The sequence below is a fragment of the Pseudophryne corroboree genome, chromosome 9, assembly GCF_028390025.1.
Source record: "Pseudophryne corroboree isolate aPseCor3 chromosome 9, aPseCor3.hap2, whole genome shotgun sequence".
Lineage (NCBI taxonomy): Eukaryota > Metazoa > Chordata > Amphibia > Anura > Myobatrachidae > Pseudophryne > Pseudophryne corroboree.
In genome coordinates this window covers 309,157,013-309,174,850 of record NC_086452.1, presented here as the reverse complement: position 1 = coordinate 309,174,850, position 17,838 = coordinate 309,157,013, and positions in this window count along the sequence as shown.

Sequence of the window (17,838 nt, the reverse complement as noted above, 5' to 3'; positions counted from 1 at the left end):
TTATCCTGCCCTGCAGGGAGTATTATGTCTGTCGAGTTACAAGTGCGTGGGCACAGCTGACGACAATGCGGCACGTCAATCGCCGATGGGATAATATATGTTCTGCGCGCAGCAGCTCCAGAAGCTGTGCGAGGGTCAGCAACCTCTCCCCCCCTTCACGGAAAAATGTGTCGGCACGAATAGATGGTAGGCAGGGGTGTAGGGAGAGCAAGTAGGAGGGCTGTGTTTACAGATCCTGTGGTCTGGGAGAGGCACCATGCAGGGATTCAGGCATCAGGGGGTCATACAGGGCACAGCCAGCAGCTTTGGAGAGCACACCTTAAGTGATTGTACTGTTGCTGGCTTATATTGCGCAGCAGAGCAGTCCAGTGTTGCCTGTACCTGTGTTTGTATTGCGGGGAAGGAGGGGGGCCTGCACGGCGTCTCCCCCCGGCTTCCAGCGTCGTCGTCTCCCCGCCGGCTGGGTCCCGCTCTGTTGCCTAGCAGCGTCCGCTGCTACGAGCCGGGACACAGGGGCGCGATGGTCCGGCACAGCACCTGCTTCTTTCGTCTCGGGCGGTAGGCAGGACGGGGGAGAGGGGGAGCAGGGCGCCCGGCCACTTTCAAGATGGCGGCCGCGGGATGCACACGCCACAGCTGGCGTACGAGATCCAGGGTTGGAGGCGGTGGGGAGCCAGGGTGTTGGTGCCCTCTTGCCCACCTCTATCTCCGCCAGGCCCTGTGATGTTTGAAGGGGCCGGAGTGTGTATTTGCTCCCCTTATTAGATGGTAAGGGAGCAGGGGGACGGAGAGCTCTCGTTAAAATGCGGCCAGCCGTAGGTCCGCCCACGGGAAGTCCCCCAGCAGTGCCATTTACACAATGCCCCAGCAGTGCCAGATACACAATGCCCCCAGCAGTGCCACATACACAATGCTCCCCCAGCAGTGTGTAAGATACACAATGCCCTCAGTAGTACCAGATACACCAGTACTGTATATTTTTTTTAAATAGGCTAAGGAACTACAGGTATGGGGGTGGAGCTATTATAAACGTTATAAATAGATGGATGATATATAGCTTTTAGATAAGAAGGCACTCAAAATGGACTATAAAATAAAACTTATCTTATGGAAAATACATTTTGGCCCAGGACACGGTCAGGTACCCAGTTCCTGATGATGTCATATTTAATGAGAGGTTCAGGTACTCAGTTCCTGCCGGTTCCTGAAAAATAGCACCGGCTCTGTGACCTCAAAATAAACCTTGTCCAAAATGTACTGTAGAAGTGTCTTTAATCTCATGATGCACAGAAAAAAAGAGGCGTAATGAGGTAGCTGTGTGACTAAGCTAAGTGACACAAGTGGCCGACACAAACACCTGGCCCATCTAGGAGTGGCACTGCAGTGTCAGGCAGGATGGCACTTCAAAAAATAGTCCCCAAACAGCACATGATGCAAAGAAAAATGAAAGAAAAAAGAGGTGCAATATGGAATTGTCCTTGGGCCCTCCCACCCACCCTTATGTTGTATAAACAGGACATGCACACTTTAACAAACCCATCATTTTAGCGACAAGGTCTGCCACACAACTGTGACTGAAATGACTGGTTGGTTTGGGCCCCCACCAAAAAAGAAGCAATCAATCTCTCCTTGCACAAACTGGCTCTACAGAGGCAAGATGTCCACCTCCTCCTCATCGTCCGATTCCTCACCCCTTTCACTGTGTACATCCCCCTCCTCACAGATTATTAATTCATCCCCACTGAAATCCACCATCTCAGGTCCGTGTGTACTTTCTGGAGGCAATTGCTGGTGAATGTCTCCATGGAGGAATTGATTATAATTCATTTTGATGAACATCATCTTCTCCACATTTTCTGGAAGTAACCTCGTACGCCGATTGCTGACAAGGTGAGCGGCTGCACTAAACACTCTTTCGGAGTACACACTGGAGGGGGGGAAACTTAGGTAAAATAAAGCCAGTTTGTGCAAGGGCCTCCAAATTGCCTCTTTATCCTGCCAGTATACGTACGGACTGTCTGACGTGCCTACTTGGATGCGGTCACTCATATAATCCTCCACCATTCTTTCAATGGTGACAGAATCATATGCAGTGACAGTAGACGACATGTCAGTAATCGTTGGCAGATCCTTCAGTCCGGACCAGATGTCAGCACTTGCTCCAGACTGCCCTGGATCACCGCCAGCGGGTGGGCTCGGAATTCTTAGCCTTTTCCTCGCAGCCCCAGTTGCGGGAGAATGTGAAGGAGGAGCTGTTGACGGGTCACGTTCTGTTTGACTTGACAATTTTCTCACCAGCAGGTCTTTGAACCTCTGCAGACTTGTGTCTGCCGGAAAGAGAGATACAACGTAGGTTTTAAATCTAGGATCGAGCATGGTGACCAAAATGTAGTGCTCTGATTTCAACAGATTGACCACCCGTGAATCCTGGTTAAGCGAATTAAGGGCTCCATCCACAAGTCCCACATGCCTAGCGGAATCGCTTTGTTTTAGCTCCTCCTTCAATCTCTCCAGCTTCTTCTGCAAAAGCCTGATGAGGGGAATGACCTTACTCAGGTTGGCAGTGTCTGAACTGACTTCACGTGTGGCAAGTTCAAAGGGTTGCAGAACCTTGCACAACGTTGAAATCATTCTCCACTGCGCTTGAGCCAGGTGCATTCCCCCTCCTTTGCCTATATCGTAGGTAGCTGTATAGGCTTGAATGGCCTTTTGCTGCTCCTCCATCCTCTGAAGCATATAGAGGGTTGAATTTCACCTCGTTACCACCTCTTGCTTCAGATGATGGCAGGGCAGGTTCAGGAGTGTTTGCTGGTGCTCCAGTCTTCGGCAAGCAGTGGCTGAATGCCGAAAGTGGCCCGCAATTCTTCGGGCCACCAACAGCATCTCTTGCACGCCCCTGTCGTTTTTTAAATAATTCTGCACCACCAAATTCAGTGTATGTGCAAAACATGGGACGTGCTGGAATTTGCCCAGATGTAATGCCCGCTCAATATTGGTGGCGTTGTCCGATGTCACAAATCCCCAGGAGAATCCAATTGGGGTAAGCCATTCTGCGATGATGTTCCTCAGTTTCCGTAAATGGTTGTCAGCTGTGTGCCTTTTATGGAAAGCGGTGATGCAAAGCGTAGCCTACCTAGGAACGAGTTGGCATTTGCGAGATGCTGCTACTGGTGCCGCCGCTGCTGTTCTTGCTGCGGGAGGCAATACATCTACCCAGTGGGCTGTCACAGTCATATAGTCCTGAGTCTGCCCTGGTCCACTTGTCCACATGTCCGTGGTTAAGTGGACATTGGGTACAACTGCATTTTTTAGGACACTGGTGACTCTTTTTCTGACGTCTGTGTACATTTTCAGTATCGCCTACCTAGAGAAATGGAACCTAGATGGTATTTGGTACCGGGAACACAGTACCTCAATCAATTCTCTAGTTCCCTGTGAATTAACGGTGGATACCGGAAACACGTTTCTCACCACCCAGGCTGCCAAGGCCAGAGTTATCCGCTTTGCAGCAGGAGGACTGCTGTGATATTTCATCTTCCTCGCAAAGGACTGTTGGACAGTCAATTGCTTACTGGAAGTAGTACAAGTGGTCTTCCGACTTCCTCTCTGGGATGACGATCGACTCCCAGCAGCAACAACAGCAGCACCAGCAGCAGTAGGCATTACACTCAAGGATGCATCGGAGGAATCCCAGGCAGGAGAGGACTCTTCAGACTTGACAGTGACATGGCCTGCAGGACTATTGGCTTTCCTGTGTAAGGAGGAAATTGACACTGAGGGAGTTGGTGGTGTGGTTTTCAGGAGCTTGGTTACAAGAGGAAGGGATTTAGTTGGCAGTGGACTGCTTCCGCTGTCACCCAAAGTTTTTTAACTTGTCAATGACTTCTGATGAATGTGCTCCAGGTGACATATAAGGGAGGATGTTCCTAGGTGGTTAACGTCCTTACCCCTACTTATTACAGCTTGACAAAGGCAACACACGGCTTGACACCAGTTGTCCGCATTTCTGTTGAAATAATTCCACACCGAAGAGGTGATTTTTTTGTATTTTGACCAGGCATGTCAATGGCCATATTCGTCCCACGGACAACAGGTGTCTCCCTGGGTGCCTGACTTAAACAAACCACCTCACCATCAGAATCCTCCTTGTCAATTTCCTCCCCAGCGCCAGCAACACCCATATCCTCATCCTGGTGTACTTCAACAGTGACATCTTCAATTTGACTATCAGGAACTGGATTGCGGGTGCTCCTTCCAGCACTTGCAGGGGGCGTGCAAATGGTGGAAGGCGCCACCTCTTCCCGTCCAGTGTTGGGAAGGTCAGGCATCACAACAGACACAATTGGACTCTCCTTGGGGATTTGTGATTTAGAAGAACGCACAGTTCTTTGCTGTGCTTTTGCCATCTTAAGTTTTTTAAGTTTTCTAGCAGGAGGATGAGTGCTTCTAACCTCATGTGAAGCTGACCCACTAGTCATGAGGAACATAGGAGAGGGCCTCAGCCGTTCCTTGCCACTCCGTGTCGTAAATGGCATATTGGCAAGTTTACGCTTCTCCTCAGATGATTTTAATTTTGATTTTTGGGTCATTTTACTGAACTTTTGTTTTTTGGATTTTACATGCTCTCTACTATGACATTGGGCATCGGCCTTGGCAGACGACGTTGACGGCATTTCATTGTCTCGGCCATGACTAGTGGCAGCAGCTTCAGCATGAGGTGGAAGTGGATCTTGATCTTTCCCTATTTTACCCTGCACATTTTTGTTCTCCATTTTTTAATGTGTGGAATTATATGCCAGTAATATATTTATCAATAGCAATGGCCTACTACTATATAAACTGTGCACAAAAACTTAAATGCACCACAGGTATGGATGGATAGCATACTTGACGACACAGAGGTAGGTAGAGCAGTGGCCTACTGTACCGTACAGCTATATATTATATATACTGGTGGTCAGCAAACTGTGCAAAACTGAAATGCACCACAGGTATGGATGGATAGTATACTTGACAACACAGAGGTAGGTAGAGCAGTGGCCTACTGTACCGTACTGCTATATATTATATATACTGGTGGTCAGCAAACTGTGCAAAACTGAAATGCACCACAGGTATGGATGGATAGTATACTTGACGACACAGAGGTAGGTAGAGCAGTGGCCTTCTGTACCGTACTGCTATATATTATATACTGGTGGTCAGCAAACTGTGCAAAACTGAAATGCACCACAGGTATAGATGGATAGTATACTTGACGACACAGAGGTAGGTAGTGCAGTGGCCTACTGTACCGTACTGCTATATATTATATACTGGTGGTCAGCAAACTGTGCAAAACTGAAATGCACCACAGGTATGGATGGATAGTATACTTGACGACACAGAGGTAGGTAGAGCAGTGGCCTTCTGTACCGTACTGCTATATATTATATACTGGTGGTCAGCAAACTGTGCAAAACTGAAATGCACCACAGGTATAGATGGATAGTATACTTGACGACACAGAGGTAGGTAGAGCAGTGGCCTACTGTACCGTACTGCTATATATTATATACTGGTGGTCAGCAAACTGTGCAAAACTGAAATGCACCACAGGTATGGATGGATAGTATACTTGACGACACAGAGGTAGGTAGGGCAGTGGCCTTCTGTACCGTACTGCTATTAATTATATACTGGTGGTCAGAAAACTGTGCAAAACTGAAATGCACCACAGGTATGGATGGATAGTATACTTGACGACACAGAGGTAGGTAGAGCAGTGGCCTACTGTACTGTACTGCTATATATTATATACTGGTGGTCAGCAAACTGTGCAAAACTGAAATGCACCACAGGTATGGATGGATAGTATACTTGACGACACAGAGATAGGTAGAGCAGTGGCCTTCTGTACCGTACTGCTATATATTATATACTGGTGGTCAGCAAACTGTGCAAAACTGAAATGCACCACAGGTATGGATTAATAGTATACTTGACGACACAGAGGTAGGTAGAGCAGTGGCCTACTGTACTGTACTGCTATATATTATATATACTGGTGGTCAGCAAACTGTGCAAAACTGAAATGCACCACAGGTATGGATGGATAGTATACTTGACAACACAGAGGTAGGTAGAACAGTGGCCTACTGTACCGTACTGCTATATATTATATACTGGTGGTCAGCAAACTGTGCAAAACTGAAATGCACCACAGGTATGGATGGATAGTATACTTGACGACACAGAGGTAGGTAGAGCAGTGGCCTTCTGTACCGTACTGCTATATATTATATACTGGTGGTCAGCAAATTGTGCAAAACTGAAATGCACCACAGGTATAGATGGATAGTATACTTGACGACACAGAGGTAGGTAGAGCAGTGGCCTACTGTACCGTACTGCTATATATTATATATTGGTGGTCAACAAACTGCGCAAAACTGAAATGCACCACAGGTATGGATGGATAGTATACTTGACGACACAGAGGTAGGTAGAGCAGTGGACTACTGTACCGTACTGCTATATATATAATTATACTGGTGGTCAGCAAAATTCTGCACTGTCCTCCTACTATATACTAAATTGCAGCACAGATATGGAGCATTTTTCAGGCAGAGAACGTATAATACTGGTGGTCACTGGTCAGCAAAACTCTAAACTGTCCTCCTACTATATAATACTGCTGGTCCCCAGTCCCCACAATAAAGCAATTAGCACACTGAGCACAGATATTTGCAGCACACTAAGCACAGATATGGAGCGTTTTTCAGGCAGATAACGTAGATATTTGCACTTGCAGCACACTGAGCACAGATATTTGCAGCACACTGAGCACAGATATTTGCAGCACACTGAGCACAGATATTTGCAGCCCACTGAACATAGAAACTGAGAGGACGCCCGCTACGTCCTCTCACGATCATCTCCAATGCACGAGTGAAAATGGCGGCGACGAGCGGCTCCTTATATAGAATACGAATCTCGTGAGAATCCGACCGCGGGATGATGACGTTCGGGCGCGCTCATGTTAACCGAGCAAGGCGGGAGGATCCGAGTTGCTCGGACCCGTGCAAAAAAAGGTGAAGTTCGGGCGGGTTCGGATCCCGAGGATCCGAACCCGCTTATCACTACTATACAGTAGGTTGAAAACTCACCAATATAATATTTTTTTTGGAGTCTACTTATATTTCAAAGCAGCAGTGTTTAATAAACCTACAGTAATACCCCCTTCACACCGCAATAGGTGGGACACACCCGGGAGCCGTACATGGGTGCTTCCCAGGTGCGAACCGCCTAAGCCCCTTTCTCACCGCTGTCCCCAGCCCGGCATATTGCCGGGTTGGTGACATCTGTGGTGATGTGTGCTGGGGCGGCACTTGGAGATCAGATGATCTCCAAGCGCTGCATGTCCATACAGTGTGAACAGGGAAAACGGGTCACATCGACCCGGCTTTCCTGTTCACACCACACGGCATCACGGTTTGAAGCCGTATTCAACCATGGTCACTACCAGGGTTGAAATACTGGTCCCTTTCAGACCACACAACAACCCTGGTTACTTGCGTGCTCATGTGTAATAACCCAGGTTACAAGATGGCGGTCTGAAAGGGGTATAATTATCACCCTGCTCAGGCATCCATATTGTGGAATATATTCTTATTGACCAGTCACTCTCCATGTTTTCTCTTTCAAGGATCATGTTCATTTAAGAGTTTTATTCTCCCAGGGAGAGATTTATCAAAGCTTGGAGAGAGATAGCGTGAGATAAAGTATTAACCAATTATCTCCTGTCATTTTTTAAACACAGCCTGTAAAATGACAGAAGCTGATTGGTTGGTACTTGGTATTTATCTACACTTTATCTCTTTCCAATCTTTGATAAATCTCCACCACCCATGCTTTTGCAATAGCTGTGCAATATATTGTTTGTCTATTTTAAATCAGGATCAGCATCTCCTTATTTTGGATTTGCTACTACAAACTGAATTTACCTTATCATATTTTTACTATTTATGCCACACATCTTTCCCCTGAGTGGGATGAAATTTATGATGATACATTGATGATGAACAAATAAAATGTCTGGTCCACGGTCATGGAAGCATTAATCTCTCTTAGAGAACAACTGGTGCAATTTATTGTGTATTTTATAGTGGCATGGGTTACCCGACATCTACCCATCTTTGCCCTAAATTCAGTAGGCTCATTTTATCATGTAATCGCTATCATGAAGCTCATGTAACTCATTTTACCATGCAAGATTGGCCTAATATTTCTCCTGTGTTTTTATTTAATTTCCGTTATTTGGCAGGTGTGAACAAGATGGAAACTGAGATTTTGTAGCCAGTATTGCAAGAAATAGCACAAAATAAAGCATCGACTTTACCTGTAATGTTCACTTTGCAATAAATCCACAGCAATAAACTAACTTCACTGTATACATTTGCGGATGAATTGTCAATCATCAGAGGTAGAAAGAATTCCGCATGACTCTCAAATGCGCTTTATTCATATTCTTGCTTCTGTTCATAACACTGAAATGACCTGGTCACTTACCAAATAACACCATCTCTGAAAAGCCAATTTGTGGCTTTGATGCAAAGTCATCATTTCTGAGCCATTTGTTGAAAGGCAATTTGTCCATAAGGTAGGAGGAAACTCCCCTGATTGATTTTATTTTTAACATGTTCACATCTGATAGGATTGATGCAATACAGTATATTACAAATCATTGCATCTTGTATGTTATTTCAAGGGTTAAGCATGTACTACTGCAGGGCCGTAACTAGATGTGTGCTAGCGGTGCCTGGCACACAGCGCATTTGCACTGTTGGGGCAGGACTGCCGGCAACACCCACAGGGCCTCTACTATCATATAAGGCAGCTTCAACACCACTGCCGCTGGCTGCAGCGCTGCCCGAGGTGAGGTTCGCCCAGCTCATTCTTGCACCTCACGTAGTTAACTACACTACACCGGGCAGCGCTGCAGCTGCCCGTCCACAGGATCCGCTCCCCCATGGTCCTCCTCTCCTGCCGCCACTCCGTTTGTCCCAGTGAGTGGGCAGCCATAGCCCCACCCACTCACTTCCTTATGCCCCGCATCTAGCGTCTGCAGGCTCTGTCCCCTTCCTGGTCCCCCTCTCTGACCGCTGCTCCGCTTGTCACAGTGAGTGGGCAAACGAAACCCCGCCCACTCACTCACTAATGTCCTGCCTCCATGCCTGCATTATGGAGTGTCCGCAGGCTCCGCCGCCTCTCTGGTCCGCCTCTCCAGCCGTACCTCCACTGAGTGGGCGGCCGAAGCCTCACCCACTTACTCCCTCATGCTCCGCATCCATGCCCGCAGCTGGAGCAGAGTGTTCTACCCGTGACCCCCCCTTCACCGGCGCCTCCAGTACTGTGTGGAGAGGGACAGTTCCGAGGAACAGAGGCTGGCAGCTGAGTGTCAGTGCAGATGGGATGTAAGTATGTGAGTAGTGTAATAGTTGCTTTGTACACACACAGACACACTCGCTCTCTTCCTGGTGTAATGTATGGAACAGGTAACACTGTACTGTGTAATGTGACTAACTCGTGCTACTGTGTGGTGTAATGTAAGTAACGTGCGCTACTGTGCGGTGTAATGTGACTAACGGACGCTACTGTGCTGTGTAATGTGAGTGACGTGCCCTACTGTGCTGTGTAATGTGAGTAACGTGCGCTACTGTGCTATGTAATGTGAGTAACGTGCGCTACTGTGCGGTGTAATGTGAGTAACGTGCGCTACTGTGCGGTGTAATGTGAGTAACGTGAGCTACTGTGCAGTGTAATGTGACTAACGGACGCTACTGTGCTGTGTAATGTGAGTGACGTGCCCTACTGTGCTGTGTAGTGTGAGTAACGTGCGCTACTGTGCGGTGTAATGTGAGTTACGTGCACTACTGTGCACTGTAATGTGAGTAACATGCGCTACTGTGCAGTGTAATGTGAGTAACATGTGCTACTGTGCTGTGTAATGTGACTGACGGACGCTACTGTGCTGTGTAATGTGACTGACGGATGCTACTGTGCAGTGTAATGTGAGTAATGTGCGCTACTGTGCTGTGTAATGTGAGTAACATGTGCTACTGTGCGGTGTAATGTGACTAACGGACGCTACTGTGCTGTGTAATGTGACTAATGGACGCTACTGTGCTGTGTAATGTGACTGATGGACGCTACTGTGCGGTGTAATGTGAGTAATGAGCGCTACTGTGCGGTTTAATGTGAGTAACGAGCGCTACTGTGCTGTGTAATGTAAGTAACATGTGCTACTGTGCAGTGTAATGTGACTAATGGACGCTACTGTGCTGTGTAATGTGACTGATGGACGCTACTGTGCGGTGTAATGTGAGTAACGTGCGCTACTGTGCTGTGTAATGTGAGTAACGTGCGCTACTGTGCGGTGTAATGTGAGTAACGTGCGCTACTGTGCGGTGTAATGTGAGTAACATGTGCTACTGTGCGGTGTAATGTGACTAACGGACGCTACTGTGCTGTGTAATGTGACTAATGGACGCTACCGTGCTGTGTAATGTGACTGATGGACACTATTGTGCTGTGTAATGTGACTGATGGACGCTACTGTGCGGTGTAATGTGAGTAACGAGCGCTACTGTGCTGTGTAATTTAAGTAATATGTGCTACTGTGCAGTGTAATGTGACTAATGGACGCTACTGTGCTGTGTAATGTGAGTGACGTGCCCTACTGTGCTGTGTAATGTGAGTAACGTGCGCTACTGTGCTGTGTAATGTGAGTATCTTGCGCTACTGTGTGGTGTAATGTGAGTAACGTGCGCTACTGTGCGGTGTAATGTAAGTAACGTGAGCTACTGTGCGGTGTAATGTGACTAACGGACGCTACTGTGCTGTGTAATGTGAGTGACGTGCCCTACTGTGCTGTGTAATGTGAGTAACGTGCGCTATTGTGCGGTGTAATGTGAGTAACGTACGCTACTGTGTGGTGTAATGTGAGTAACGTGCACTACTGTGCTGTGTAATGTGAGTAACATGTGCTACTGTGCTGTGTAATGTGACTAACGGACGCTACTGTGCTGTGTAATGTGAGTAACGTGCCCTACTGTGCTGTGTAATGTGAGTAACGTGCGCTACTGTGCGCTGTAATGTGAGTAACGTGCGCTACTGTGCGGTGTAATGTGAGTAACATGTGCTACTGTGCTGTGTAATGTGACTAATGGACGCTACTGTGCTGTGTAATGTGACTGATGGACGCTACTGTGCGGTGTAATGTGAGTAACGTGCGCTACTGTGCTGTGTAATGTGAGTAACGTGCGCTACTGTGCGGTGTAATGTGAGTAACGTGCGCTACTGTGCGGTGTAATGTGAGTAACATGTGCTACTGTGCGGTGTAATGTGACTAACGGACGCTACTGTGCTGTGTAATGTGACTAATGGACGCTACTGTGTGGTGTAATGTGACTGATGGACACTATTGTGCTGTGTAATGTGACTGATGGACGCTACTGTGCGGTGTAATGTGAGTAACGAGCGCTACTGTGCTGTGTAATTTAAGTAATATGTGCTACTGTGCAGTGTAATGTGACTAATGGACGCTACTGTGCTGTGTAATGTGAGTGACGTGCCCTACTGTGCTGTGTAATGTGAGTAACGTGCGCTACTGTGCTGTGTAATGTGAGTATCTTGCGCTACTGTGTGGTGTAATGTGAGTAACGTGCGCTACTGTGCGGTGTAATGTAAGTAACGTGAGCTACTGTGCGGTGTAATGTGACTAACGGACGCTACTGTGCTGTGTAATGTGACTAATGGACGCTACTGTGCTGTGTAATGTGACTGATGGACACTATTGTGCTGTGTAATGTGACTGATGGACGCTACTGTGCGGTGTAATGTGAGTAACGAGCGCTACTGTGCTGTGTAATTTAAGTAATATGTGCTACTGTGCAGTGTAATGTGACTAATGGACGCTACTGTGCTGTGTAATGTGAGTGACGTGCACTACTGTGCTGTGTAATGTGAGTAACGGACGCTACTGTGCTGTGTAATGTGAGTGACGTGCCCTACTGTGCTGTGTAATGTGAGTAACGTGCGCTACTGTGCGGTGTAATGTGAGTAACGTACGCTACTGTGTGGTGTAATGTGAGTAACGTGCACTACTGTGCTGTGTAATGTGAGTAACATGTGCTACTGTGCTGTGTAATGTGACTAACGGACGCTACTGTGCTGTGTAATGTGAGTAACGTGCCCTACTGTGCTGTGTAATGTGAGTAACGTGCGCTACTGTGCGCTGTAATGTGAGTAACGTGCGCTACTGTGCGGTGTAATGTGAGTAACATGTGCTACTGTGCTGTGTAATGTGACTGACGGACGCTACTGTGCTGTGTAATGTGACTGACGGATGCTACTGTGCAGTGTAATGTGAGTAATGTGCGCTACTGTGCTGTGTAATGTGAGTAACGGACACTTCTGTGCTGTGTAATGTGACTGATGGACGCTACTGTGCTCTGTAATGTGACTGATGGACGCTACTGTGCTGTGTAATGTGACTGATGGACGCTACTGTGCGGTGTAATGTGAGTAATGAGCGTTACTGTGCGGTGTAATGTGAGTAACGAGCGCTACTGTGCTGTGTAATGTAAGTAACATGTGCTACTGTGCAGTGTAATGTGACTAATGGACGCTACTGTGCTGTGTAATGTGACTGATGGATGCTACTGTGCGGTGTAATGTGAGTAACGAGCACTACTGTGCGGTGTAATGTGACTAACGAGCGCTACTGTGTGGTGTAATGTGAGTAACGAGCGCTACTGTGCGGTGTAATGTGAGTAACGGACGCTACTGTGCGGTGTAATGTGACTGATGGACGCTACTGTGCGGTGTAATGTGACTAACGAGCGCTACTGTGTGGTGTAATGTGAGTAATGAGCGCTACTGTGCGGTGTAATGTGACTAACGGACGCTACTGTGCGGTGTAATGTGACTTTTGGACGCTACTGTGCGGTGTAATGTGACTGATGGACGCTACTGTGCTGTGTAATGTGACTGATGGACGCTACTGTGCTGTGTAATGTGACTGATGGACACTACTATGCAGTGTAATGTGAGTAACGTGCGCTACTGTGCGGTGTAATGTGAGTAACGTGCGCTACTGTGCTGTGTAATGTGAGTAACGTGCGCTACTGTGTGGTGTAATGTGACTAACGTGCGCTACTTTGAGAGGCAGAAACCCCCCATGGACAGATGATTTTTTTTACAATGGACGTGGCCCGCTATCGGAACCATGTTTCTGCAGATAGCCAGGTGGGACTGCAGACGGTGATGATTCAGGGCAGTGCTCGTAGACTCTACCTGCCTTAATGTGTAAAAGGGACTCTACCTGCTGTAGTGAGTAAAAGGGTACTCTACCTGCTGTAATGTGTAAAAGGGAGACTCTGCCTGCCGTAATGTGGGCTCTACCTGCTGTAATGTGTAAAAGAGTGCTCTAGCTGGCATAATGTGTGACAGGGGCTCCACCTGGTGTAATGTGTGTACGTGGCGCTACTGTGCACTGTAATTTGAATAATGGAGACTACTGTGCAGCTTAATATGAATTGGTATTATCTTGTGGCCATGCCACAGCCCCACGAAGCCACGCCCCTATATTTTTGGCTCGCGCCTGTGGCGCGCAATGACTGGTCCTATTTTAAATATGGGGGGGGGGGGGGCGATGCTGTTTCTTGCACACAGCTCTGAAATGTCTAGTTACGGCACTGTGTACTAGGTTGGGTGATAATGTTTCAATTCATGATTAATTTGACATCCTAAGTTTACCTCTTTTTAAAATCTTTATTTGTATGACAAGGTGACATGATTTTGGTAGTTCTTTACTTGGTGTGTACTGTATTCTAAGAAACAAGGGGCCTAATTCAGACAGGATCGATGCAGCGGCAGAGATCGCAGTCTGAAGCCCTTTAGGGAGTGTGCACGCGCACCCCAGGAGGCCCAGTGAGATGCTAAAAGCATCACGGGGTGGGAGGAGGCGTGCCAATGGTGTTAGAAGAACGCTGTTGGTGGGGCGTGGTCCAGACAATGCAGGCATGTCTGGACCGTTACGGGGGGGGGTGGGCCGTGGCAACTGGGTGATGTCACACACGACCGCTGCGACCCGGGACGTGGCTGGTAGCCGAGCTACTCGGCGGGTGCAAGAGCATTGCCGCCGTGCAATTTAGCACATCTATGATCCGACATGAATCCCCCCCAAAGTTTTGAGTTCAACAATAAGCTAACTTCTGAGTATATACTAAGAAGCTAAGTGCCTAATTCAGACCTGATCACTAGCAAGCGACTACAGGGGAAGTGTATTTTAGCTGTGCAAGTGTGCGAACGCATGTGTAGCAGAGCTGTACAAACAGATCTTGTGCAGTCTCTGAGTAGTCCAGGAGTTACTCAGCCGCTGTGATCACATCAGCCTGTTCAGGGCGGGAATTGATGTCAGATACCTGCCCTGCAAATGCTTGGACATGCCTGCGTTTTTCCAAACACTCCCAGAAATTGGTCAGTTGCCACCAACAAACGCCTTCTCCCTGTCAATCTCCTTGTGAAAGCCTGTGTGAATGGATCCTTCGCACAAACCCATCGCTGAGCGGTGATCCACTTTGTACCCGTGGACGCACCTGAGCATTGCGGTGCATATGCATGCACAGTTTAGACATGATCGCCCACTATACGAAAACGCAGTTTAGCGATCAGGTCTGAAATAGGTCCAAGAGCACACTACATACCTGCCGACATTTAGATGTACAAAATCAGTACAGAGGGTGCGGCAATTTGTACAGGGTGTGGGGTCATATATAAAGGGGGTTTGCCCATGGGTAAATGGGGCGTTAGACGTGTGAGTGGTGACTCCTCTATGGGACTGGCGGCTGTTCCTGGGGGCTTCTGGCGCTGCTAGGTAAGGGTGGAAGGAGCCATCTGACACTGAGCAGCGCTGCGGTAGTCAGTGTCCCTGCAGCGATGCAATACATATCCGGACAGTCCAAAATCCAGTACAATGGGTACACTGCCATTTTAGCCGGTACAGACCTTAAAAGAGGGTATTTTACTGGCTAAAACGGTACAGTGGAGGGTATGAAACTACACCATTTGGCATATAAATGACATGTTTTTGCTGAATGTATGCTTACATAGAGGCCACATATGCATAAATGCAGAGTGGCACAGGCGATATGCGGTCAGGATCCTGGCAGTCGCGATCCCGACAGTTACAATACTGACATCTGGATCAGGATGGTCAGAATCCTGATTGATCTCAAAGGTGAGTACTGTCCTTGGGATTATGGTAAGGCACTTAGGGGAGGGTTAGCGTTAGGCTGCAGGGGTAGGGGAAGTTAGGTTAAGGTTGCGGGAGTGGCAGGTTAGGGTTAGGCTGCAGGATGGGATGGTTGGTGTTAGGCTGCAGAGGAGAAAATTAGGTTTAGGCTGTTGGAGGGGTAGGTTATGGTTAAGGGTAGGATTAGGTGTAGGTTAAAAATACTGTGATCCGTCGAGGATACCGCTGTCAGTGTTCTGACTGTCGGGATCCTAACTGACGGAATTTCATACCCAACCTGCTAAGACCTAACATTTATGCCTCCCTATGCTAGGAGTTGTGTAACAGGAGAGGCAGGGCACATGTGTTGCAGTCTGAGTACAGTAAGTTTGTGTTCACACAAATGTGGCTGTCAGGCTTATCATTTAAAGGTTGGTGTAAAATATACATGTTGATAATGAGATTTAATAGCATGTCATATCCGTCTATGGCATGTGCTGATTTGTACAAAATGTATGATCCATGCAGCTCACCGGGATACGGTAGTTAGGTTGACACAGCTTAGGCCGACAGTCATTAGGTCGACCACTGAAGGTCGACATGCATTAGGTCAACATGGTCATTAGGTCGACATGGTCATTAGGTCGACATGTACTAGTTCGACAGGTCAAAAGGTCGACATGAGTTTTTCACATTTTTTCTAATTTTTGGATTTTTCCATACTTGGCAATCCACGTGGATTATGATTGGAATGGTAACCTGTGCCGAGCGAAGGTGCACTAACTGGGGTTCCCCGTCACTTTACAAAGAAAACTGCACCAAAAACAGTTTAAAACCTCATGTCGACCTTTTCACCTGTCGACCTAGTACATGTTGACCTAATGTCCATGTCGACCTAGTGCATGTCGACCTAATGCCCATGTCGACCTTCAGTGGTCGACCTAATAACTGTCGACCTAAGTTGGGTCGACCCAACGACCCATACCCCTGCTCACCATATAGGCAAAAATATGCTACTTTTGGGTTTTATTTTTAGCATTAATTATTATAATTTTGTAATACAGGTTGAGTATCCCTTATCCAAAATGCTTGGGACCAGAGGTATTTTGGATATCGGATTTTTCCGTATTTTGGAATAATTGCATACCATAATGAGATATCATGGTGATGGGACCTAAATCTAAGCACAGAATGCATTTATGTTACATATTCACCTTATACACCCAGCCTGAAGGTAATTTTAGCCAATATTTTTTGTAACTTTGTGCATTGAACAGTGGCCCTCATTCCGAGTTGAACGCTCGCAAGGCGAATTTAGCAGAGTTGCTCAGGCTAAGCCTACGCCTACTGGGAGTGTATCTTAGCTTCTTAAAATTGCGACCGATGTATACGCAATATTACGATTACAAACTACTTAGCAGTTTCAGAGTAGCTTCAGACTTACTCGGCATCTGCGATCAGTTCAGTGCTTGTCGTTACTGGTTTGACGTCATAAACACACCCAGCGTTCGCCCAGACACTCCCCCGTTTCTCCGGCCACTCCTGCGTTTTTTCCGGAAACGGTAGCGTTTTTATCCACACGCCCCGAAAACGCCGTGTTTCCGCCCAGTAACACCCATTTCCTGTCAATCACACTACGATCGCCGGAGCGATGAAAAAGCCGTGAGTAAAAATACTATCTCCATTGTAAAATTACTTGGCGCAGTCGCAGTGCGAATATTGCGCATGCGTACTAAGCGGAATTTCACTGCGATGCGATGAAAAATACCGAGCGAACGACTCGGAATGAGGGCCAGTGTATCTACATTCACACAATTCATTTATGTTTCATATACACCTTATACACACAGCCTGAAGGTCATTTAATACAATGTTTTTAATAACTGTGTGTATTAAACAAAGTTTGTGTACATTGAGCCATCAAAAAACAAAGGTTTCACTATCTCACTCTCATGCAAAAAAGTCCGTATTTCGGAATATTCCGTATTTCGGAATATTTGGATATGGGATACTCAACCTGTACTGCACTATAATTCTAGACAAAAGTTACCAGGATCTGGCTGGGCAGGGGGGCAGGGTGCCATCTGTCCTCCGGGCCAGTGCAATTTATGTGTTCCAATGGCCACCTGACTGCAGATTCCCTGAGAAAAGCTGGGCCGCTTGCTTGAGTCTGCCCCACAGGCTGAAAGTTGCCAGCCAGCCCCTGTAAGTTACTATAGCTAAGTGCTGGGATTGGCAGACACTGATCCTGGCAGTGTACACAGGGATGGGGCTGTGCAGCAGTGCGGCCATGTCTTCAGCCGGCCCAGAGGAAGGCCAGCTTAGCAGTTGAGCCCAACAATAGTGAGGAGAAGCAATCCAGGAGGTGAACAGAGGAGGTGGGGAGTTTGTAGTAAGCACCCTATGTATGGGGGGTGACCTTGGTGAGCTGTAACAACTTCTTTTTTATGATGCTGGGAACATAAAACAAGTTGATAAGTAGGAGAAAAGGGGAGTAGGAGTAATGGGTGAATGTACAAAGGAATACTGTTCATTGAAGGCTGATCCTATATGCGTGGCCT